The sequence below is a fragment of the Rana temporaria genome, chromosome 1 (genome assembly GCF_905171775.1).
Source record: "Rana temporaria chromosome 1, aRanTem1.1, whole genome shotgun sequence".
In the NCBI taxonomy this organism is placed as follows: domain Eukaryota; kingdom Metazoa; phylum Chordata; class Amphibia; order Anura; family Ranidae; genus Rana; species Rana temporaria.
This window is the reverse complement of record NC_053489.1, coordinates 111,006,163-111,029,433: the sequence shown is the minus strand read 5'-3', so window position 1 is coordinate 111,029,433 and position 23,271 is coordinate 111,006,163. Positions and strand designations below refer to the sequence as shown.

The window sequence follows — 23,271 nt, the reverse complement described above, 5'->3', positions numbered from 1 at the left end:
AATCCGCCAGGTGCTTCACCTATGTGTGCAATAATGACTCTTACCAGAGTTGGTCGATTTTTTAGTCAAAAAGGCATTGATATATTATTAGATCCTATTACAGGGGATCGAAATCCTGCAGATCACCACCGCATCCACATATGTCCTTTATTGGCAACTAAAATTACCCCCTGGAAGGTGTTCATCCTGAGTCTCCAACCCTGCAGGCTCCTGTGTGGGCAGGGCCTTGGGGTTACCAGCAATCTCCACACTCAGAAACAAGCATGGCAGCTTACATCCAGAAGTGTCAACCGCCACCTCCTCCTCTTATAACCTAGGGGTTTACTATTTTACTAAAGCTGGAGAGTGCAAAAATCAGGCTCACTTCTGTATAGAAACCAATCAGCTTCCAGGTTTTATTGCCAAAACGTAATTAAAGCAGAGCTCCACCCTAAAGTGGAACTCCTGCTGATCGGAACCCTCCCTCCCCCCTCCGGTGTCACATTTGACACCTTTCAGGGGGAGGGGGGTACAGATACCTGTCTAAAGACAGGTATTTGCACCCACTTCCGGCCACACAGTCTCGGGTAAACTGCGGGCATGACGTCACCCCCCGTCCCCCCCCCCGTTGTGTTCTGGGAACACTCGGCTGCCAGAACACAGCGGGAGCCAATCGGCAGGCGTAGCGTGACTCGCACCTGCGCCGTAGGGAATCGGGCAGTGAATCCGAAGCGCTTCACTTCCTGGTTCCCTCACCGAGGATGGCGGGAGGGGCAGCAGAGTGACGAGCAATCGCTTGTCCTCTGCTGCGGACGGCGCTGGACTCCAGGACAGGTAAGTGTCCCAATATTAAAAGTCAGCAGCTGCAGTATTTGTAGCTGCTGGCTTTTAATATTTTTTTTTTTAGCGGACATCCGCTTTAACCTCCCTGGCGGTATGATTATTTCAGATTTTAGGTGCTGAAAGCGGTACCATTATTTTGCAAGGAAATTTTGTGTTTTACATTGTAGGCCTGTAATCCTTAGGAATAACTCACTTAAATCTGTCCAAACAAGAGTCCAGTAGGCATCCCGGGTATGAAAAAGTTTGAAAAACAAAATCATAAATTATAATATAATAAATAATTATAAATAATTATAACAAATAATAATATAATTATAATAAAAATTATTCAATAATGTAATCAACTCAAAATCACTGAAATTTGCTCAGTTGCAGAATTGTCGCTGTCATTACTTTTATTTTTTTATAACGAATTTCCCCACAAATCGCTATCGCTTAATTCTGCAAGTGATTATATTTATTATCGCTTTTTTTCTAGCTGCTCTAAAACCACTTTTGACATAAGGGGACACTTTTTGGTTGCTATGGACAATCAGTTTGCAGGCAGAAAGAACAGTTTTTATTATACAAAAGTACATGTAGGGCACTGGGCAGACCACTAGGGACAAAGGGGGTGTGTATTTTTTACATACAGTACTGTAATCTATAAGATTACAGTATACTGTATGTAATGTGTTTATTTACTTTTTTGAATTTGGCGCCGATCTCCGCCCCCATGCATCGTAACGTCGCAGGGAACGGAGATCGGCGGCACACAGGGACACTGTGTGAATCGAGCGAGGGACGCCGCTCGCTCACACAGCGGGAGCCATCGCAGGATCCAGGGACAAGGTAGTAACTTTGTCTGTGGCTGCTGCGAGGCGATCCCGAGTCTGGCTTGGGGATACCGCTTTTGGTACAGAAATCTTACCCCGAGCCAGACTCTGGAATACCGCCAGGGGTGTTAAAGAAGCTGAGGTTAGAAGCTGATTGGTTTCTATGCAGAAGTGAGCCTGATTTTGCACTCTCCAGCTTTAAAAAATAAACCCTGTACTGTCCAGGAGATTGCCAATTGATTTCAATTTGAGACAAAATCTCTAATGTCCAGCTAACTTTCCTATCAAACACCACATTCATTCTTTTCTTTTTTGGACCCTGTAACCACTGACAAATTCAAGAATCTTATTTTTGAAGCCCACATAACCACCTCCCCCCTGAACCAAATTATTCTCTCACAGCTAACACAGTCACCCTTCTACTCTATGCAACGCTCTCTAACTCAGATATTCAATCTCTCCATCTCTATTCGTAACTTCCCTACCCCTCTCAAACACATACTAGTCACCACCATACTTAAAAACAGCCTCTTTTTTTTCCCCCAGGAGGATATATGTTACTCAATTTCATTGTCCTATGTCATATCCCTCTGACACTTGAATGTAGAATTGCATATTGTGTATGATCTCCGACCATTACTGTCTCACTATAAGAAATGCTGTGTCATTAATTTCAATATATGTATTGTATCATGCCATAGTTTTTCAATAAAGACCAACTTTGTTTGTTAAAAAAATTACCTCTTTAGACTCCCATCAATTTGAACAACTTACAACCCATCTTTATGCTCCCATTTGCCTCTAAACTTCTTGAATGCCTTGTCTACAATTTTCTATGCTTCTAACCCAACCAATATAACAACCCTCTTGACCCCCTACAGTCTGGCTTCAGGCCACAACATTCCATAAGACAATGCCCTACTAAAACTCACTTAACTAAACTACTAAAACCAATGGCCACTACTCTATACTTATACTCTTGGACCTTTCCACTGCCTTTGATACAGTTAACCACTCACTCCTGAAAAAAACTCCACTAACTCCATTGGCTTCCCTGTCTCTGCACTTCCTGGTTCTCCTCCTACTTACTTCAGTGTCACCTACAACTCCTCCTTCACTCCTTTTCATCCTTCCCTTTGGGGTCCCCCAGGGCTCTTCCCTTGAGGCCCTTCTATTCTGTCCCTCCTTCTATTCTCTTCCCTGGGCCAGTTGATAATCTCCCATGGCTTCCAATACCATCTCTATTATACACAAATATATCTCTTTTCTCCTCAGCTCACCCCTTCAATCACCTCACACATCACAAATGTACTGCCTGACGTAGCAGTATGGATGTCAATCAAACTTAATCTGTCAAAAACCAAGCTCATAATATTTCCATATCCTACCTTTACCGTTAAGATCAATAGAAGAGCTATCCCTTCCTCAACCTATACCAGGGTGATAGGTGTAATCCTGGACTCTGTCTTCTCCTTTGGGCCTTACATCCAATTACTTACTAAATCTCGCTGCCTTAACCTCCACAGCATCTCCAAAATGTGTGCCTTTATAATTATACACCACAAAGATACTAAACCACCCTCTGGTTATCAATATCACTGAGTATTGCAACTTTCTTCTCATTTGCCTACATTCACACAGGCTATCCCCTCTTTAGTCTATCATGAATGCTGCTGCTAGACTGTCCCTTACCAATCAATCCATTGATGTTGCTCCTCTATGGTTTTCCTTCTACTGAATGCCCAACGTATAAAATTCAAAATGTTAACATCATAAAAAGCCATCCACAACTCTACCCCAGCTACATACGTCACCAACCTCATCTTCAAATATCACTCAAACCATCCACTCCACTTTCCCCAAGACTTTCTGCTCCCTAGCTCCCTCATCACCAGCTGCCATACTTGCCTCTATGGCCTCTCCAGAGCCTCATCAAACCTCTTGAACTCTCTACTCATATTACTCATATGTTTCTGCCTATCTCATACTGTGTCTACCTTTAGGCAATTCATGAAAACCCATCTCTTCAGAGAAACCTATTTGACCTCCACCTAAAAACTGTACTTCTACCTTGTCCATAAGCTCATCTCTTAGGCCGCGTACACACGGTCGGTCCAAACCGATAAAAACGACCTGAAGTCCAGTTTCATCGGTCCAAACCAACAGTGTGTAAGGCCCATCGGTCTGTTGTCCTTCGGACAAAAAATTAGAGAACTTGCTTTAAAATCGAACCGATGGACGGCTGACCATCGGTCAAAACCAATGGTTAGTACTAGTGGTGCACCGAAATGGAAATTTCAGAACCGAAACGAAACCGAAATAAAAAAAAATGTCAGGCCGAAACCGAAACCGAAACCGAAAATTACATATTTTTTTTAAATAATTGTATGTTAAAACATACTCTCACTGTGCCCCCAATTGCCGACTGTGCCCCCAATTGCCGCCTCACTGTGCCCCCCATTACCGTCTCACTGTGCCCCGAATTTCTGCCTCTTGTTTCTTTTTTTTTTATTACTTTATCACTTTTTTTTTTTGTAGCTTGTTTTACTTTTTTTTTTTTGTATATTTTTTTTATTTTTGTATAATTTTCTTTTTAATATTATTTTTCTTATTTACTTTTTAATTACTTATTTTAACAATTTAGCAATTGTGATAGCAATTGGAGGTGACAGGTTCTCTTTTTTAACCCTGTCACCTCCAAAAACATGTTTTATGAGTGTGGTGAGGAGACAATGAGCACAACCTGCTGCCCATTCACTAAGTGCAGAGAGCATACATCTCCTGTAACAGCAGTAAGAGGAGAATCCAGCATCCAGCAGGTCTGTCCTGGTGCCACCACCATCCTTCTAGCAGTACACAGGGATGGCACTAGGACTGGGCACAGTGCTGCTGTGTATAGGCTGTCTCTCTCAGCCTTGGTACGGATGTGTGTGCGGAGTGCAGAGAGCCCCGTGCAGGAGCTGGAGCAGCCCGCAGCCTGAGCCAACATTACTTAATACAGCGCGGCCCCGACTCGGGGGATGGTCTCCAGATAGGCAGATGGACGGCTCCTGGATGCCGGGCTGTGCTCTATTTCTCTCCCCCTCTACACGCTGGCCTGCAGTCCAGGAATTCCAGCAACAGAGACCCGCCGGTTAGAAAAGAAACTCACCGCCGCCCGTAGGATGAAACTGTCTTCGCTCTGCTACACAGCCCCCCTCCTCCTAACCCCACGCTGCGATAGACAGAAAACATCTTAGCATTAGAACAGCATTCTGTTTAACACAGCGTGGTTAGGAGCAGGCGGGGCTGTGTGCGAGCAAAGCGAAGACAATTTCAGTGTGTTTTACCGCTCTGCAGCCACTAGTCATATCGGCAATTTTAAAGCTGTTTCGGCATGTGCCCCAAACAGCTGTTTTCGGCCGATATGTTTCGGCACCGATATATCGGTGCACCCCTAGTTAGTACACAAAAGCATCAGTTCAAAACCCGCGCATGCTCAGAATTAAGTCGACGCATGCTTGGAAGCATATGTAATGGTCACCACCGTTTACGACCTTCCATCAACCCACGACAGCTCATCTGACACTCCAACCATCCAACAGACATCAGACATCCCATTTCCCAGAATAACGAGACTTGCTCTGTGTTCTGGTTTCAAAATATATGAACACTTTTAATGGTTAGCTCTCAAGTTTATATACAGTTTTCAAGGCATGTTTCAGTGATCACAGGAACAATCAAACTCTCCACCCACACATCACACCCTGGGGGGCTTCAATACACCTTCAGATGGCTAATTGCTAAACATTCCAGACATTTCGGCGCCAGTCTATAATTAACATGATCTAATCACTCCACCTGAGAAGTCACATTCCTTCATTAACAGAATTCAAACAAAACACCATCACACAATGATTTCCCCTCAATCCACATCTTTAGACAGACGTTCTGTCTCTGCATACAGCTTGACAAGTTCCATTCCACACACAAAACAGTATTTAGCATACATAATGACAGATCCTGGACCAGACTCAATTAGCATGTCAACAGTCTACACAAAGAAATGAGTCACTATTGACTGGTTGGGTCAAAATTATCCAACAACTTGCAATATCTCAAGATCCTGTAATATGAGCTATCAGTAATGTCCCCTGTCCTGTAATTTCTGATATAATTTCTCCGTCACCCTATGGCCCTATTGGACATAAGGTGACCCTAGACATAAGACTCCTTGGTGACGCCGGTACAGGAGTACCCCTCATCCTTCCAAAGTCTCTGTTTGTCACGGGTCATTCCGTTACAGCATAGAACTTCGTTTTTTTCAGCACGTTGTGTGTTTTACGTCACCGCGTTCTGACCCGATCGGTTTTTGGTGTGTACGCACATCAGACCATCGGTCTGCTTCAGCGGTGAACCGATGAAAACGGTCCGTCGGACCATTCTCATCGGATGGATCGACCGTGTGTACGTGGCCTCACAGTTCTTACGACTTGTTCCTCTCTTTTAGACAGTAGGCTCCTTTGGGCAGGGCCCTCTTAATCTTTTTGTATCAAAATTGTTCTCTTTTGCTTTATTTTATAAATTAGTGCAATATAAATCTTATATAATAATAATATCAAAACAAAGACTCACAAAGTGTACTTCCCAAAAATACACTATAGTTTTCCTTTAAGCATGCTTAAAGGTGTGGCACAAGTGTCAAAATGCCCCATTTGTCATTGATTTAAGACACAGATGATGGCTCATTCTTTGCTGCTCTGACATTTTTATTACTTTTCATATACGACTTCAATCTAATTCTATCACATTGCTTTTTATAGGACTGAAAATAAACTGGCACAAGCCTCACTGCCTCTTACAAGAGGCGTCTACACTTCAACCACTGTCTGCTTACAGACAGATTCATTGTGCCTTTTAAAACTACAAAGCATTTCCTGGTCTGTCATCACCCATTTCTGAAGTATAACCTCTCTGCTTTGCCAAAATCACTGCATTACAAAGCATCTGCACAATTTATTTCATAGCAACAGCAGCAGCAATCATTTGGTTCACTTCCTTTAAAAAATGGTGGCTTTACCAGAACGAAGGCTCAAATATATCAGCAGCAAGCTAAGATGAAAAACTGACGCTCTTGGTTTCCAGTCTGCATAGGCTTGAGGCAGAGAAGGCTCTACAAAGAATGCATGTAACTGCCTCTGTACCATCAATTATAGTGCCCGTTAGCCAACTGAGATAGTAATAAGAAAATCTAAAAATTCCTCACATGCACAATTGCACATACTGCATTGATGGACAGAAGAGACATTGGGAGTCTAATGCCCTGTACACACGACCGGTTTTCCTGGTATGCCAAAACCTGACGTTTTTCCCGACGTGATTCCTCTCAAGCCTGCCTTGCATACACACGTTCAGTCAAAAAACTGCTCGACCAAAGCGCGGTGACGTCCAACACTTATGACGGCACTATAAAGAGGGTGTTCCATTCAAATGGCGCCACCCTTTGGGCTGCTTTTGCTGATCCCTGTGTTAGTAAAAGTTTGGTGAGAGACGATTTGCGCTTTTCAGCCTTGTGCTTTTCAGTCCGTTACAGTGTGACGAATGTGTTATCTCCATTACGAACGCTAGTTTTACCAGAACGAGCACTCTCGTCTCATACTTGATTCTGAGTATGCACGTTTTTTTTCCCCTCGGAAAAGCTCACACACGAGCGGTTTTCGCAACGAGAAAAACACTGACGGGAAATACAACGGGGAAAAAATAGAGCAGGTTCTAATTTTTTTGCGCCCTTTTTCTCGTCGGGAAAACTGCTATGGTGCATACACATGACCGGTTTTCCCGACCAATCTAAAAAATGGCAGTTTTCTTGTCGGAAAAAACGGTCGTGTGTACGAGGCATAATGATACCACGGTGTCTTCAGAAAGAGTACCTGCCACCTGTCCAAGCAGATGAGGGTTTGTTAGCCCACCTGTTATAATAAAGTTGTTGTTTTTTGTCTCTTTTACAGTCCTCATTGATGGAAATTTTGCCTGGCTTCTTTCCCTTCCTCCTAGCTGCTCGCAGTAGCTTGGCCCTTGTGTGTGCCCCCACGCCTGCTGGAGAGGAAGCCTTCTGGAGTTCCCTGGCCAAATTTTGTCCTGGCCCTCTTTTTGGATACAGTGTCGGTGAGGCAATATTAACCTATGTGTATATTTATTAAAATTACATGATTATTTTAATTTATGGTTGTTGTTATGTATATATGTTTTTTCTATGGTTTCTTTTTATGTAGTTTACAGGTTACCCTGTCTCCTGATGATGCAGGTACAAAACACGTCAAGAGTCCTTTTCACTTTGATATCCCACGAGCAATACTTTTTTTGAAGTTACATTATTGTTTTGCATTGTTGTTTGAACAAATGCATATTATAGGACATGTATATATGAGTACCATTGTGAAAGCAATAATTCTTGAAGGTACTTGCAACATACCTGTCTAGGGCAGAAACATTGTTTAATTTGCTTGGTTTTATAGTTTCAATGAAAAAACTAGTGTATTTAAATGCTTTCCTGGTGTGGCAACTGAAAAATCCAATTATTTTTACATTAAAAAATCTTTCTAGTTCAAATGAGGATGTGGTGCTGCCTTGTTATCAGCCTAACTAACCCAGATATATCTTCTTTAAATATTTTTATTGATGTTTAACAATGTGAATATCGTTTTACATTAACCAAGTAGTCAAAGAAGAGCACTTCAGAGAGGCTCAAAGTATATACCCTAAGCCAATGATAAATTGTAAAGAACGTTTAAAAATTGTTAAAGGGTCACTAAAGGAATTTTTTTTTAGCTAAATAGCTTCCTTTACCTTACTGCAGTACTGGTTTCATGTCCTCATTGTTCGTTTTTGCTTTAAAGTAGCTGTAATTCTGCTGTGATCTCCACACTTCCTGGTTGCCTGTTTCCTTAGAACCATCGTACTGGGAGATTTTCACGGTGGTCAAGCTGTCATTACTGTGTCTAAAACTCCTCAGAACCAATCAGATTCATTTTAAAAACAAAAAACACTGCCCTGGATTTGTTGTTTTTGTTCTGCGAGTCTTCCCGACTCACCTCTCACCCGGAAATTCATGTATGTACCTTTAAAACCGAACGTGAAACTAGAGGCACATTATATGATAGATTAAATTCAATTGTAATCATTTTTAAAAGGAATCAGTTAACTTTTATGTCTCTATACCCAATAAACAGTCATTTCAGCAAAAATATGTTTTTCCTTTAGTGACCCTTTAAAAATACCAGTAAGGGGCCATGCCTTGCCGTGTGGATCTAGGCCATATGAGGTTTAAAAGGGAGTATCGGAAATGTAGGTAAGAAAGCAGGCATAGTGTAAGGAATGTCAAACGTTTTAGAACAGAAGGTTGCATGAAAGTGTGGAGGGGTATATGAAAAGATTGGTGGGAGTAGGATGGGAAAAAGAAAAAAAGGGGGGTACCCTAGAGAGGAACTCTACCCAAGCAGTGAGTAGGTTAGAACAACAGCAGTGAATTGTTAAAATCAGGGGTAAAAAATGGGTGACCTACAGCTTCCATCGTTTTTCGTAAAAGTTTTGTCCAGGATGACTACTTCAGTCTTGCCGTGGATCATCGATTGGATGATTCTGTGCTACGTTGCTAGGATGTGCTTCGCTGCAGGAGTGACAAAGAGTAATGCTGTGTACACACAATCGTTTTTCTGACTTTTTTCCATCGGTGTAAAAAAATAGAACATGTTTTACATTTTTCTGATGAAAAAAAAAACGATAGTAAATTCCGATCGTCTGTGTGGAACTCCATCGAAAAAAAATCCATGCATGCTCAGAATCAAGTCGACGCATGCTCGGAAGCATTGAACTTCATTTTTTTGGGCTCGTCGTAGTGTTTTATGTCACCGTGTTTTGCCAGAATTTAGTCTGATAGCGTGTATGCAACAGGGCTCGACAAATCCCGGGCGCCAGGACGCCATGGCGACTAGAAATGGTGTCCTGGCGACTTGGCTTGGAAGGTGGGGCCATCTGGTGGTGAGCCGTTGGTATTACAAGTTATTACCACCAGATGTGTGAGCTGGCGCCATTTGGTGGCCGTTGGTATTACAAGTTAAGCATTACAAGTTAAACAGCAATTCTAATGTAATTTTTCACTATTTTTTACTGCCATCTTCTCCCCTCTAATTAGAACCCCCAAACATTATATATATTTTTATCCTAACACCCTAGAGAATAAAATGGCGATCGTTGCAATACTTTGTCACGCCGTATTTGCGCAGCGGTCTTACAAGCGCACTTTTTTGGGAAAAAATTACACTTTTTTTAATTAAAAAATAAGACAACAGTAAAGTTATCCCCATTTTTTTTAATATTATGAAAGATAATGTTACGCCGAGTAAATTCATACTCAACATGTCACGCTTCAAAATTGCGTCCGCTCGTGGAATGCCGACAAACTTTTACCCTTTAAAATCTTCATAGGCGACGTTTAAAAAAATCTATAGGTTGCATGTTTTGAGTTAGAGGAGGACTAGGGCTAGAATTATTGCTCTCGCTCTACCAATCGCGGCGATACCTCACATGTGTGGTTTGAACACCGTTTACATATGCGCTTCTGCGCGCAAGCTCGTCGGGACGGGGTGCGTTTTCTGGCTCCTAAATTTTTTAGCTGGCTCCTAGATTCCAAGCAAATTTGTCAAACCCTGGTATGCAACATACAACAATTGATGAACGTACCCATATAGAGTTGCTACTAAAGGATTGTAGGGACTCAAATGAGCGGTCACTCCTTATGTAAGGGGTCTCTACCGTAGCTAAATACTATGTGCAAAAACCTGGGTGCTATCTTATAAGGAATCTCAAGAAGGGAGATGCCCCAAAGATAAAAGGGGCTACTATTGGTAGAGATGGACAACACTCACGTGTGATGAAAAATTATGAAAAATGTATATTTATTTATAAATAAGTCACTACAAAAGATAAAAATTATATATAGCAGCAAAGCACTAGTGCAAGCATTACCCAAGACCTGGGTCTCAGTGTACAGACAGAGTGCACCAGTAAAACCGTACTGTGTGCAAGTAACAAGATTCACAAGAGGACAATGACAAACCTATAACAAATACACAAACAGTTCGGACGCCAATAGACCACATCTGTTGCAGTTCCCAACGGGAAAAAAACGTTATAATGAAATAACAATCCCAAGGGGAAACGAACGAGAACAATGCAACATGTGTCCCCGCGGGAGGTAGATGGGAGGGATGGCGGTGTAATAAATAATGATATAATTAATTAATAAACACAGATGAAATGCTGAGGGCACGTTTTGAGAAGGAATCAGCTGCGGATTACACTGCTATAATATAATGTCCTGGTGTATTATATCGATTTGTCTGCGATGGCAGAGCAGTGCATCTATGCGCAATAAGAGTCCCTTGAGTATGATATCCCCAATTCGGGTAAAGCAGGGGTTGACAAATTTGCTTGGAATCTAGGAGCCAGGTAAAAAAGTTAGGAGCCAGAAAACGCGCCCCGTCCCGACGAACTTGCGCGCAGAAGCGAACACATACGTGAGCAGCGCCCGCATATGTAAACGGTGTTCAAACCACACGTGAGGTATCGCTGCGATTGGTAGAGCGAGAGCAATAATTCTAGCCCTAGACCTCCTCTGTAACTCAAAACATGCAACCTGTAGATTTTTTTTAAACGTCGCCTATGAAGATTTTAAAGGGTAAAAGTTTGTCGGCATTCCACGAGCGGACGCAATTTTGAAGCGTGACATGTTGGGTATGAATTTACTCGGCGTAACATTATCTTTCATAATATAAAAAAAATGGGGATAACTTTACTGGTGTCTTATTTTTTAATGAAAAAAAGTGTAATTTTTTCACAAAAAAGTGCGCTTGTAAGACCGCTGCGCAAATACGGCGTGACAGAAAGTATTGCAACGATCACCATTTTATTCTCTAGGGTGTTAGGATAAAAAATATATATAATGTTTGGGGGTTCTAATTAGAGGGAAGAAGATGGCAGTGAAAATAGTGAAAAACAACATTAGAATTGCTGTTTAACTTGTAATGTTTAACTTGTAATACCAACGGCCACCACCAGATGGCGCCAGCTCACATCTGGTGGTAATAACTTGTAATACCAACGGCTCACCACCAGATGGCCCCAGCTCAAAAAAAAAAAAAAAAAAAATTTTTTTTTTTTTTTGCCCCCTTCCAATTCAAGTCGCCAGGACCCTATTTCTAGTCGCCATGGCGACCTGGCGCCCGGGATTTGTCGAGCCCTGGGGTAAAGGGATGGCTTATGAAAACGTTTAGCAAGAAGCATGTATTGAAAATAATATACTGCTGTTGAGGGAAGTGTCTCTTTAAGCAGAATTGCCTGTAAATAACCTCACAGGGCCATACGTTTCACTTTGCGCAAAGCCTGTGTTGTTTTAAATGACGCATCCTTTTTCAATCATTGCTTATCTTACCGCCTCCGAAGTCTTCAATAGGACTGGGTCTCGCTCGTCCTCTGTGTTTTGAGGGGGGCCCGTCTCAGTCCACGGACTATACTGAACCTGTATGGTTGTATATGGGTATTGGGCAGATGGATGCTGTGTGGTGGCTGTTGTCCCGTTCTTCTTAGCGGCGTGTGTAAGCCGCACGTAGTTGGTGTTGCCGATCAGCCGCCGTGTGTCCCTGCATCATCTCCGTACTATCGGGGGAATGGAATGTGGCGTCCTGGAGCAGTGACGTCAACGTGTTTCGCAAGCGTAATCGCGTAGCTTCGTCTGGACGTTGGAGGGGGCCGTGCAGCGCTCCTTTATGTGCACGCCCACTTCTCCTCGTTACAGTTCTTAGTTATGGTCAGGAGTGTTGATCAATGGATTGTGTTCCTCCCTGCAAATTGTTTAGTCTCGCTGAGATTTCCAGCACATCTATCACTGATTGGTCCCAAGTTATCCTGTATCCTGGTGTGTTTTGAGCTAGATTAAACATCAGCAGCAATATATGGAAAAATTGCGTAAAATCACTGTAGGTTTTTACAACACCGTCATCTAACTTTGGATTATTAGACTTATTGATACATGGAACAAAAGGACAAAGACAAACACAAACATATAAATTTGTATCGAAAATACCATGACCTATAAGTAAACTAGTGAAGTCATCAGACATAGACCGAGTTCTGGCTAAGAAAAAAAGAATATTGTCAAGTGATGAGCGATAATAGGAATATCCATAGTCGCTGCCATAATTGGGTATGCTTTTAATATATTTGGATGTGGTCCCATATGGGGCAATTATGACATTATCTTACTTGGATGTCGACGGTGTATATTATGCACCAAATATATAAGTGTGGAAAAGAAAATGAAAAATAATTACATTTAGTTAATATTAAAAATTAATGATTAGCAAAATAGAAAAATAATGAATAAATAACATAGTGATATGCATATAATTTGCCATATGATGGGGGCATCGAGGAGAAAAGAGAAAGAACATGGCTCTTCACTCCAGGAAGGACTGCATGTTCATTTCCACGTTCATACCTAGGGGTGCTAGGGATTTTAGGGTGTAGATCCACCACTTTTCCTTCTGTAGCAAAATTTTGTCAAAATCACCCCGTCTAGCTGGTAATCTGAGTGCATATATACCCTTCACTTTTAGGCCATCCGGTTTACCCTGGTGGTGTTCTAGGAAATGTTTAGCGACTGGGCTTTCATGGTATTTCTTCAAGTCTCTATCTTTTTTTCTTTTTCTTCTCTTTTAATGTCTCTAATGTGTTCTCCAATTCTTATCCTCAGTTGCCTTTTCGTTTTTCCCAATATATATTTTCGGACAAGGACAGGTAAGCATGTATATAACCCTTTCAGTGGAACAATTAATCAGGTCCCTAATTTCAAATTCTCGCTGGCCTTTCGCGTCTTTAAACACTTTGGTCCTGTCCACAAAGGGACAAATTTGGCATTTTGAGCATGGGAACATCCCTTTACTTCGGGGATATTCTGATAGCCAAGATGTATTGGGTTGTTTAACAAATTCAGATAGAACAAGTATATCACCCAAGTTCTTGGCTCTACGAGCTACCATTTTTGGGCATCCTCCTACAATACTTGCCAGGGTTTTGTTACCTGCTAGGATACCCCAATGTTTCTCCAATGCATTTCTCACATTACCCCATTGGGAGCCATAGGTAGTAATTAGCCTTACTGGGCCTAAATCTTTCTTCTTGTTGCTTGTTTCATTTGAATTCATGAGAAGTAAGCTACTTCTGCTGTGTTGAGCTGCTTTGCGCTTTGCATACTTGATCTGTTTGTGCGAATAGCCTCTTTCACAAAATCTCATGTATAGTTCCCTGCCCTCTGTGTTGAGGGTAGATAGTTCTGAGCAATTTCGCTTAATTCTCATGAATTGGCCTATGGGAATCCCATTTTTTTGCCACTGGGGATGATGACTGTCCACCTGTAACAGGGTGTTGGCTGCCGTTTCTTTGCGAAAAGTGCAAGTGGTAATTTTTCCATCCTTAAGGCCAACTTTAGGTCTAGGAAGGAAATTTATGTCCTGTCATAGGTATAGGTTAGATGTATATTTCGATCATTGACGTTCAGTTGGTTGATAAAACGATGGAAAGAATCAATGTCTCCCATCCATATGACAAGGACATCGTCTATAGACCTCAGCCATGTGTATGTACATGGCTGAGGTATTGTGGCAGGTGGAATACATCCTCCTCCTCCCAGAGTCCCAAATGCAGGCATGCGTAGGCCGGAGCCCAGGCCGCACCCATTGAAGTGCCTTTGATATGTTGGTAAAATTGGGAGGAGAATTGGAAAAAATTGGGAGAAAGGGCAAATTGGAGCAAGTCTATCAGAAACTCGTTCTGATGTCCTAACTGTGGATGGTGCTTGTCAAGGAACATCTTGACTGCTCTAATACCACACAGTCATGTGGAATGGACGTATAAAGAGATTCTACGTGTATATGAGCTATCTTAGAGAGAACATGTCGTGTGTCCTGCACATAAGATTTAAGTTCATATAACATTTCTTTAAGTAAGAGGTCAAGGGATTTGTGCACCTTGGGGATGCAATAAAAAGTGGGGATGTTATAATCATTAACAGATAGATGTTCAAATTCACGTTTCGTTAGTAAGCCAGTTTCCATTGCATCGTCAAGTCTTCAATTTAGCTCTCCCACTACATTCGGAAAGGGGTCCCGATCTATTTTTTGATAGGTGTTGTGGTCGCAGAGGAGGCATCTAGCCTCTTCCTCATAGTCGTCATCATTCATGAGGATGACATTGCCACCCTTGTCACTCCTCTTGATGGTGAGATTTTTAGCTTCCTTGAGTTCTTTTAAGGCCTTACGTTCACTTTGGGAGAGGTTGTCATGGTTCTTACTTTTCCATGGAATTTCCTCAAAGTCTTTTTGGACCATCTCCAAAAAGACATTGAGCCATTTATTTTTATTGAGAGATGGCATTTTTTTAGACTTGATGATCATGTTAGCCTTCCTTCTGTTTCATATCCCTCACTCTCTTCTAATAGAGAGTTGAGGATAGCTAGTGCCTGCTGATCATCCGCATCTAGAGGGGGCTCCTCTGTCTCCCCCCTCTGGTACAGAGATCGGAAGAATGCCTTGCGAAGAAACAACACAATGTCTTTGTATACCGTAAATTCCTCCATATCACTTACTAGGGAGAAAGACATACCTCTTTGAAGTGTATGTCTTATCTCAAGAGGAAAGGAAGATAAATTGATGACTTTATTATCTGGGTCAGGGGTTACAGGTCCAGTATCTGTAATTTTGGCTTCTGGTGCGATAGCCACCCCGTCCCGCTCTCTGGCTTTTCTCCCTTTGTTTTGTTGGGATTTCTGGGATTGTGGGTTTTCCTGAGAGGGGGCGTGGGCCGCACAGTCCCTCAACCCCTCTTTCTCAAAAAAAGTCACTGTACGTGGAATATCCTCGTCCACTTGGAGACATTTCTCTCCTGCTTCTAGATTGCAATCTAAATCCCCTTTTGGAGGAACCACTTCTTCCTCGTCGTACAGTAAGGTCAAAGACCTGATCTTTTTCGAAATCCAGTAGATCTCTTCTATATTTGGATTGTTTTGTGGCCTTCAAACTTTTTTGTGCCCTTTCTATCTCTTTTTTGAGGTACTCATTCTGTTTTATAAACTGGGCATCCTTTTTCATCAAGTCCAAATTCTTAGCACTCTCCTCAATTTGTCCACATAGTTCCGCGAGTTGTAATTTTTCTTCTTCCACTATCAGGGTCATTACTGCTATCCCGTGGTTAATGCAGAGTTCCTTCCATTTTGGAAGGAATCGCTCGTTTTGTAAATGTTCCGCTGGGATTGTCCTGTCCCTGAGACCCCTAGGGACTATTTTATGTTGTATATAAGTCTCAAGAAAGGATACGTCCCACTTCCTGTTAAGGTGTTTTGTTAGCAATTTTTTATGCTCTTTAAAGCCATTTTTGATTTCCTCTTCCTTGTTTAGGAGTTGGGACGAATCCTTTTCAAATGCTTCCTTGATTTCTAGGTCTATGTCCTCCCCTAAGGTAAATGCCATCAGATGATGGTCAGGAACCGTATGATATAATGGAGAGGTATGTAGTTTTAGGTGTGTGCCGTTACATGCAATAAACTTGCATATATTGGTCACACTACAATGCAGTTTAAGCACTGGACGGGAAAAAGAAACCTACTGTCTGGTAGGAGACCAATGACTTGACTACTATATGAGATACGTTCAGACAGATCAGAAGAAAATCCAAATACACAGCATACAACAATTGATGAACGTACCCATATAGAGTTGCTACTAAAGGATTGTAGGGACTCAAATGAGTGGTCACTCCTCATGTAAGGGGTCTCTACTGTAGCCAAATACTATGCGCAAAAACCTGGGTGCTATCTTATAAGGAATCTCAAGAAGGGAGATGCCCCAAAGATAAAAGGGGCTACTATTGGTAGAGATGGACAACACTTACGTGTGATAAAAAATTATGAAAAATGTATATTTATTTTTAAATAAGTCACTACAAAAGATAAAAATTATATATAGCAGCAAAGCACTGGTGCAAGCATTACCCAAGACCTGGGTCTCAGTGTACAGACAGAGTGCACCAGTAAAACCGTACTGTGTGCAAGTAACAAGATTCACAAGAGGACAATGACAAACATATAACAAATACACAAACAGTCCGGACGCCAATAGACCACATCTGTTGCAGTTCCCAACGAAAAAAAAAACGTTATAATGAAATAACAATCCCAAGGGGAAACTAACGAGAACAATGCAACATATGTGTCCCCGCGGGAGGTAGATGGGAGGTAGATGGGAGGGATGGCGGTGTAATAAATAATGATATAATTAATTAATAAACACAGATGAAATGCTTTGTGTGTTTGTGCATTTGTTATATGTTTGTCATTGTCCTCTTGTGAATCTTGTTACTTGCGCACAGTACGGTTTTACTGGTGCACTCTGTCTGTACACTGAGAAAAAGGTCTTGGGTAATGCTTGCACCAGTGCTTTGCTGCTATATATAATTTTTATCTTTTGTAGTCACTTATTTTTAAATAAATATAAAATTTTCTTAATTTTTCATCACACGTGAGTGTTGTCCATCTCTACCAATAGTAGCCCCTTTTATCTTTGGGGCATCTCCCTTCTTGAGATTCCTTATAAGATAGTGTGTATGCAAGACTGATGAAAGTCAGCTTCATTGGAATTCCGACAAAAAAAATCCATCAGATTTTAATCCATCAGAAATCCGATCATGTGTACACGGCATAAGAGTTTGAATTGGCAGTGTGTTACAGCTAATGGTTTGTTGCACAGGAGAGCCACAGCTGGATCTAGGGCTTTGGGTGTCTCAAAAAAATTGTTGATAGAATTTGAAACACTTTGGTCCAGAATGCTTCCACAATGGGGCAGTCCCGCCAGATATGATCATGAGTTCTTGGGGTTTGACAGCCATGAAAGCAGTGCGCAGGGCATTGGGGAAAAAATTTGAGATCCTGGCAGGGATCAGGTACCATCTGGTGAGCACCTTATAGTTGGTTTCTAGGACTACAATGTTTGGTGAGGCTGATTTATTTACCTACCAGATATGTAATCAGTCGGCTGGTTCAAGGGTAAGCTTGAGATCTCTTTCCCACTTCTTCATGTATGCTGGGGGTGATGTAGTGGGATATAATAGAAATTGGGCATATAAGTCAGATATAAGATCCTTCCTATGGGGGTCAGGTATATGGTACGTAGTTGGTCTTGAAGTGACAAACTTGTAGTAGACCTGCCTGGGCCCAGACAGAGAAGGAAATGGTGATGTCCAAGCTGGATAAAAGGTGGGGTTACGAAGAAAGGAGAGGAGGGGGTTAGCAGTGAATTTGATGCCCAGGTAAGGAATAGAAGAAACAGCCCAAGGAAATGAAAGAAGTTCAGATAAACTGGTTACTAGGAGTGGTGGTAGGGAAATATCCAAAGCCGTCAACTTTTATGGGTTTACCTGTAGGCCCAATACGTGATCCGATTTGGAGAGGGTGTCCAATAGGTTAGGGGCAGAGAATAAGGGGGAGGTTAGGAAGACTAGATCATCATCTGCAAATAGGCATAGTTTGTGTTGACAGCTACTGAGTTCCATGCCAGGTTGCATGGTGGGGCCTACGAAGTAAAAGAGGGCCTTTAAGGCCTTTTATTCACTGGGTCTTAAACACATGATTATCTTGAACAGGGACTATAAGCATATTGTTAAGATAAGGGATGGCACGGTCCCCTACAGGAACGGTCTATTACTGCATGCAGCTCTCCTCAATAGAAACATGTTCTGATGGAGAAAACACGTTCTGGGGGTGAGGTCATTTACTGTACAGTATGGGCTTTAATAGCAAGTGAACTAAAAAGATCTTAGCGAGTTCAGACAATTGTAGGGACCCATCAAGGTGACCCCGGGTTGAGCAGATTTGCACTGCTTTAATGCTAATGTTAGAACATACCGTATCAATAAGGGTAGCAATGATATAATTAAGCTTGGATGAAATTTCAACTGAAGGTGACTTATCCTGAGCCCATAGAAGCAGTGGAAGGATTTTCCTCTACCTCCTCCTCAGGCATTGTGCCTCCAGCAAACTCAAAGATCGACCAAGGAGGGGAGACAGAAGTAGCTTGCTTGTGACCCATTATGCAAAAAAATCAGACATAACCTTCTTCCTATCTATTAAGGAAGGATTGCCGAGCAGCTGAAGGAAGCACCTAAAGGAAGGCAGTAAATCTGACAGGAGACAATTATATTAACAGAGGGTACCTGGGCCCTGTGAAGAGAGACGAAATCCACCCTCCCGGGATCATATGCGAAGTCCCTTATCCCTGTGCTTGTGATCCTTCATGAGTGGTGCAAAAAAGTGTCTCCAGAGGGCTATTCAGGACCTCCACTGATGTGATGAGAAGCTGAGCCTTCACTGCCAGGCAATATAAGCCGCTGCATCCAGACAGGTGTCCAAGGATCATTGGAAATGGCCAAAAGAAAGTGCGCCCAGAGAAGAAAAATGGCGTTCACATGATCAGTGAAGTGAGAGAACACATCTGACAGACTGAGGGCAAAAAATTGCACGAATATTAAATCTCCCATTAATGGTTGCGACACACTGTTTAAAGTGTTGCAGCCCACGTTGTTCATGGCCAAGGCATAGGAGCACAAGTGCCCTGGGGCAAATTAAATGGGATGAGAACCCATGCTGACTTTGCCCTCCATGATAAACATATCTCAGAAGAGGTCTTCAGAATCGGGGCTTCACCGGAAAACCACAGCCCTGGAGCTGTATAGTATCCATGGATTTATATAGCGCCAATAGTTTGCACAGCGCTTTGAGGGCAGACAGTACAGTTACAATACAATTCAATACAGAATTAATCAGAGAGCCCTGCTCATTAGAGCTTACAATCTAGGAGGGGAGGTCAAGTGATACAAAAGGTAATAGCTGTGGGGGAGGAGGTGGTGGAAAAAATTAAAGTACAGTCGTTAGGTGAATGTAGGATAGGCTTCTCTGAAGAGAGGAGTTTTCAGGGATTGTCAAAAAGCAAACAGAGTAGGGGATAATCAGACATAATGGGGTAGGGAGTTCCATAGGATGGCAGAGAAGGGCCGATCCTCCCTATAGGCTCACTATGCAAGCTGCGAAGGGCCCCCCAAATTACTAGAGGCCCCGCCTGGTGAGAAGTAATTTTCGCCCCCTCACCCCGCTTCTAAACTCGCTGGCTGAGTCATTTCCGACAGCAGAACCCCCCCTCCCCCGCTTCTCAACTTTCTTTAATGTGACATGTCACTGTCATCAGCGCCCTCCGCTTCTCATTTTTAATGTGCCAGGTCATTTTGCTTAGGGCCCCAGGGAGGTCAGGATCGGCACTGTGGCAGAGGCAGGGGAAAAGTCCCGGAGGCGAGAATGGGAGGAGGTAACAAGGGAGCTAGAGAGCAAAGGGTCTTGGGAGGAACGAAGAGAATGATTAGGTTGATATTTTGAGACTAGGTTAGTGATGTAGCTTGGGGCAGAGTTCTAGATGACTTTGCAAGTTGTTGTTAGTGTTTTGAATTTAATTTGTTAGGCGAGAAGGAGCCAATGGAGGGATTGACACAGAGAAGTAGCAGACACTGAGTGGTTGGTAAGGTGTTTGAGCCTGGCAGCAGCATTCATAACGGACTGAATAGGGGATAGCCATGAGAAGGGAGTTGCAGTAGTCGAGGCGGGAGAAGGCCAGGGACTGAATTAGGAGCTTGGTGGTGTCCTTGGTTAGAAAGAAATGTATTTTGGAGATGTTGCGGAGGTTGAGGCGGCAAGCTTTGAAAGTGATTGGATGCGGGGCCGAAAAGGATAGATCAGAGTCCAGGATTACACCTAGAACCTTGGCATGCAGGGATGGGCTGATAGTTGTGCCATCGATCTTGAAAAAGAGATCAGGGAAAGGGGCACATGGGAGAGAAAAAATTCTGAGATTGGTTTTGGATAGTAAAACACCATATGCCAAGATGAGTACCCGCACAGGATCCAATGCCCAAAGCAACATTACAATCCAGCCCCAAATCTTTATCCAAGCTAAGTCCAGATACAGTCTACCACAGCTCAACCATCGAGAAAACCAATGCAGAAGATGCAGACGGGGCCACAGTGGCTAAGGTGCAACCATAAATCTCAACAGTGTAACCCATAGCTAGAGACAAAAGATCCTGTGTCCTGTACTGTACAACTAGGAACATGTATATTGAGTCCTGCTGTTAAACGGGGGGAAAAAACTCTGCACCTCAATACTTAGTTAATAAAAATACATATCAACACAATGCAATGCATTAAACAACAGATTTCAATGCACATCAAATTAAGTTCATTTATTGTGTGTCACCACAAGCTAAATGCAATGGACACAAAATTAAACCAGCCACTGTGTTAAGAAGAGTCAGGTTTTAGGAGCACATGGTTAATTAAATTGATTTAACCACTTGTTAACAATAATCGCTTCTCGGCCTTTTGGCTAAGATCAAGTGTAGTATCTGTTCTTATCAGTTGCCAGATTAGGCGCTGACACTTCTCCCATGAGTGGGTGAGAAGCAGATGCAAATCCATTGGTGTCATTGCACTTGGAAAGGGCAGTTTCGGTAGGGACTATGCCTGTGCTGCCCAACAGATACTGAGGGCCAGACAATGGTTGAGTCTGAGCCGTCCAGAAGGGTGCTCCTGGTGAGGATGGGTGGCTGCATTGGGTCTGGCTGAAGGGCTCGGTTTCTCCGGCCTTCTGGCTGGTGTTGGTGTGGGTTCTGTTCCTGTCAGCGTCTGGTGGAGGAGCTGGGTGACGCCGTCAGATCGATAGGGGTCTAGAAGGGCTAGTGGTCGGGGGCTCAGATAGGAACTAGAAATCCTATGGTGTATGTGCCCTGGAGTGGCAGTTCAGGGGTGTCATATATACACTGTGAGTGAGGGTCACTTTGATTTGTGGCACCACGGTCACTGCACCATTACACGCTTTTTTAGCACCTGCCTCCTGGGCCGGGCCTTTTGGCTGGGACGGGAGGAATTTTTTATTCCTGGCCGGAGGGCCTGGCCATTGTGTTGCACAGGGGATTCAGCGCAACGCTCTCTGATTTTAAAGGGCTTGTGTACACCCGTTGCACGTTTTTGTGTCACCTCTTTATGTTGTGCAAATTTTTTTTGTCACCGGGTGAAGTTTTTAAGTGTGTTTCACACTCCATGGGCTTTCGATAGAAAAAATAACTTGTTAGCAATCACCACATTTACAGCATATTGATTTTGACACGTCATGGCATGTCAAACGCTAATGAAACCAACCAATATAGGCTGCTGACAACAGCATTTGTTGAGCTGGAAAAATACTACAGTGTAACGTTCGGTCTAGTTCATATCTGCAAAGTGAGTTTTAGGTGCTGTAGCAGGGCGCTACCCCTGCCAGGGTCCAGGTCTAATAAACAGACCTAGCATTGATCGAATAGCACTTTGAAATATCGATATGGTCTTTAGAAAGCCATATGGCAAGAAAACTCCTGTTAGACACACTGGTAACGGTATTTCTAGGAACCTTCCAGGACAGCTACTTGAGAGATGATTGGCTCCGCCCTCTACAGAAAACACAAATCAGATACAATTTAAAAGACCCCTCCCTTTCCTCTGACCTTCAGTTGTTTAGAAGATCAAGTAAACCTTCACCAAAGAGCACTCGGCAGAGGAAAAAACACACCTCCATCAGGTGAAAGAAAAATAGGGTGAGAATATAGATGCTGTCCTGGAAGGTTCCTGGAAATACCGCTAACGGGGGTTTCCTACCTCACTTTCCAGGACAGCTACTTGAGAGGATAAGCAAGATACTATACCTTAGGGAGGGACAACAGCCTGAAGCACTTTCCTACCAAAGGAAAGGTCCTTGCTGGAAAGCATCTGAACTCTATAATGTTTGACAAATCCATAAGAGGAGGACCAGACGGCAGCTTTAGAAATTTCTTCCCATGATGCCCCTGCTCTTTCTGCCCATGAGGTAGCCATAGATCTTGTTGAATGAGCCCTAATTCTAGAAGGAGGACTACGACCTGACGCCTTGTAAGGTTTACAAATAGCTTTCCTATTCCATCTAGCGATAGAGCGTTTGGACACTTTGGATCCCTTTTTGGGGCCACTGAACAATACCAACAGCTGGGAGGAACTCCTAAACCCGCTGGATTTCTCTAAGTAAAGCAGCCGACATTTCTTTACGTCTAAAAAACTAAATCTTTCTTCCTCCGCATTCTAGGTAGGACTACTTTCTGAGACCTAAGAAAGTTAGAAGAAACTTTGGGCAAATAGAAAGGATCAGGCTTGATCACTACCCTGACCTTTAAAATCCTCAGGAAAGGATCTTTACAGGAAAGGGACTGCAGATCAGAAATCCTTCTCCCTGACGTAATAGCCAAAAGGAAGGAAATCTTCAAGGAAATACGTTTCAGGGAAGCTTCATGCAAAGGCTCAAACAGAGCCCTTGTTAGAGCATTAAGCACTAAGCACAGATCCCGCGGCACATGTTTGGCGATCTTGGGAGCATGTCTAGATCTGGCTGAAAGGAACCTCCTGACTAAAGGATCTTCAGCTAGCCTCTTGTCTGAAAATACAGAC

At 42.8% G+C, this 23,271-nt stretch overlaps 1 protein-coding gene and 1 pseudogene across 1 annotated transcript in view; one reads left to right on the top strand and one right to left on the bottom strand.

Moving 5' to 3' along the window:
* The window catches only part of XRCC4 (X-ray repair cross complementing 4), a 519,315-nt gene that overhangs the window by 416,018 nt on the left and 80,026 nt on the right, over positions 1 to 23,271 (bottom strand). The gene's annotated exons all lie outside the window — the stretch shown is intronic.
* On the top strand, positions 21,129 to 21,303 carry LOC120925131 (annotated as a pseudogene).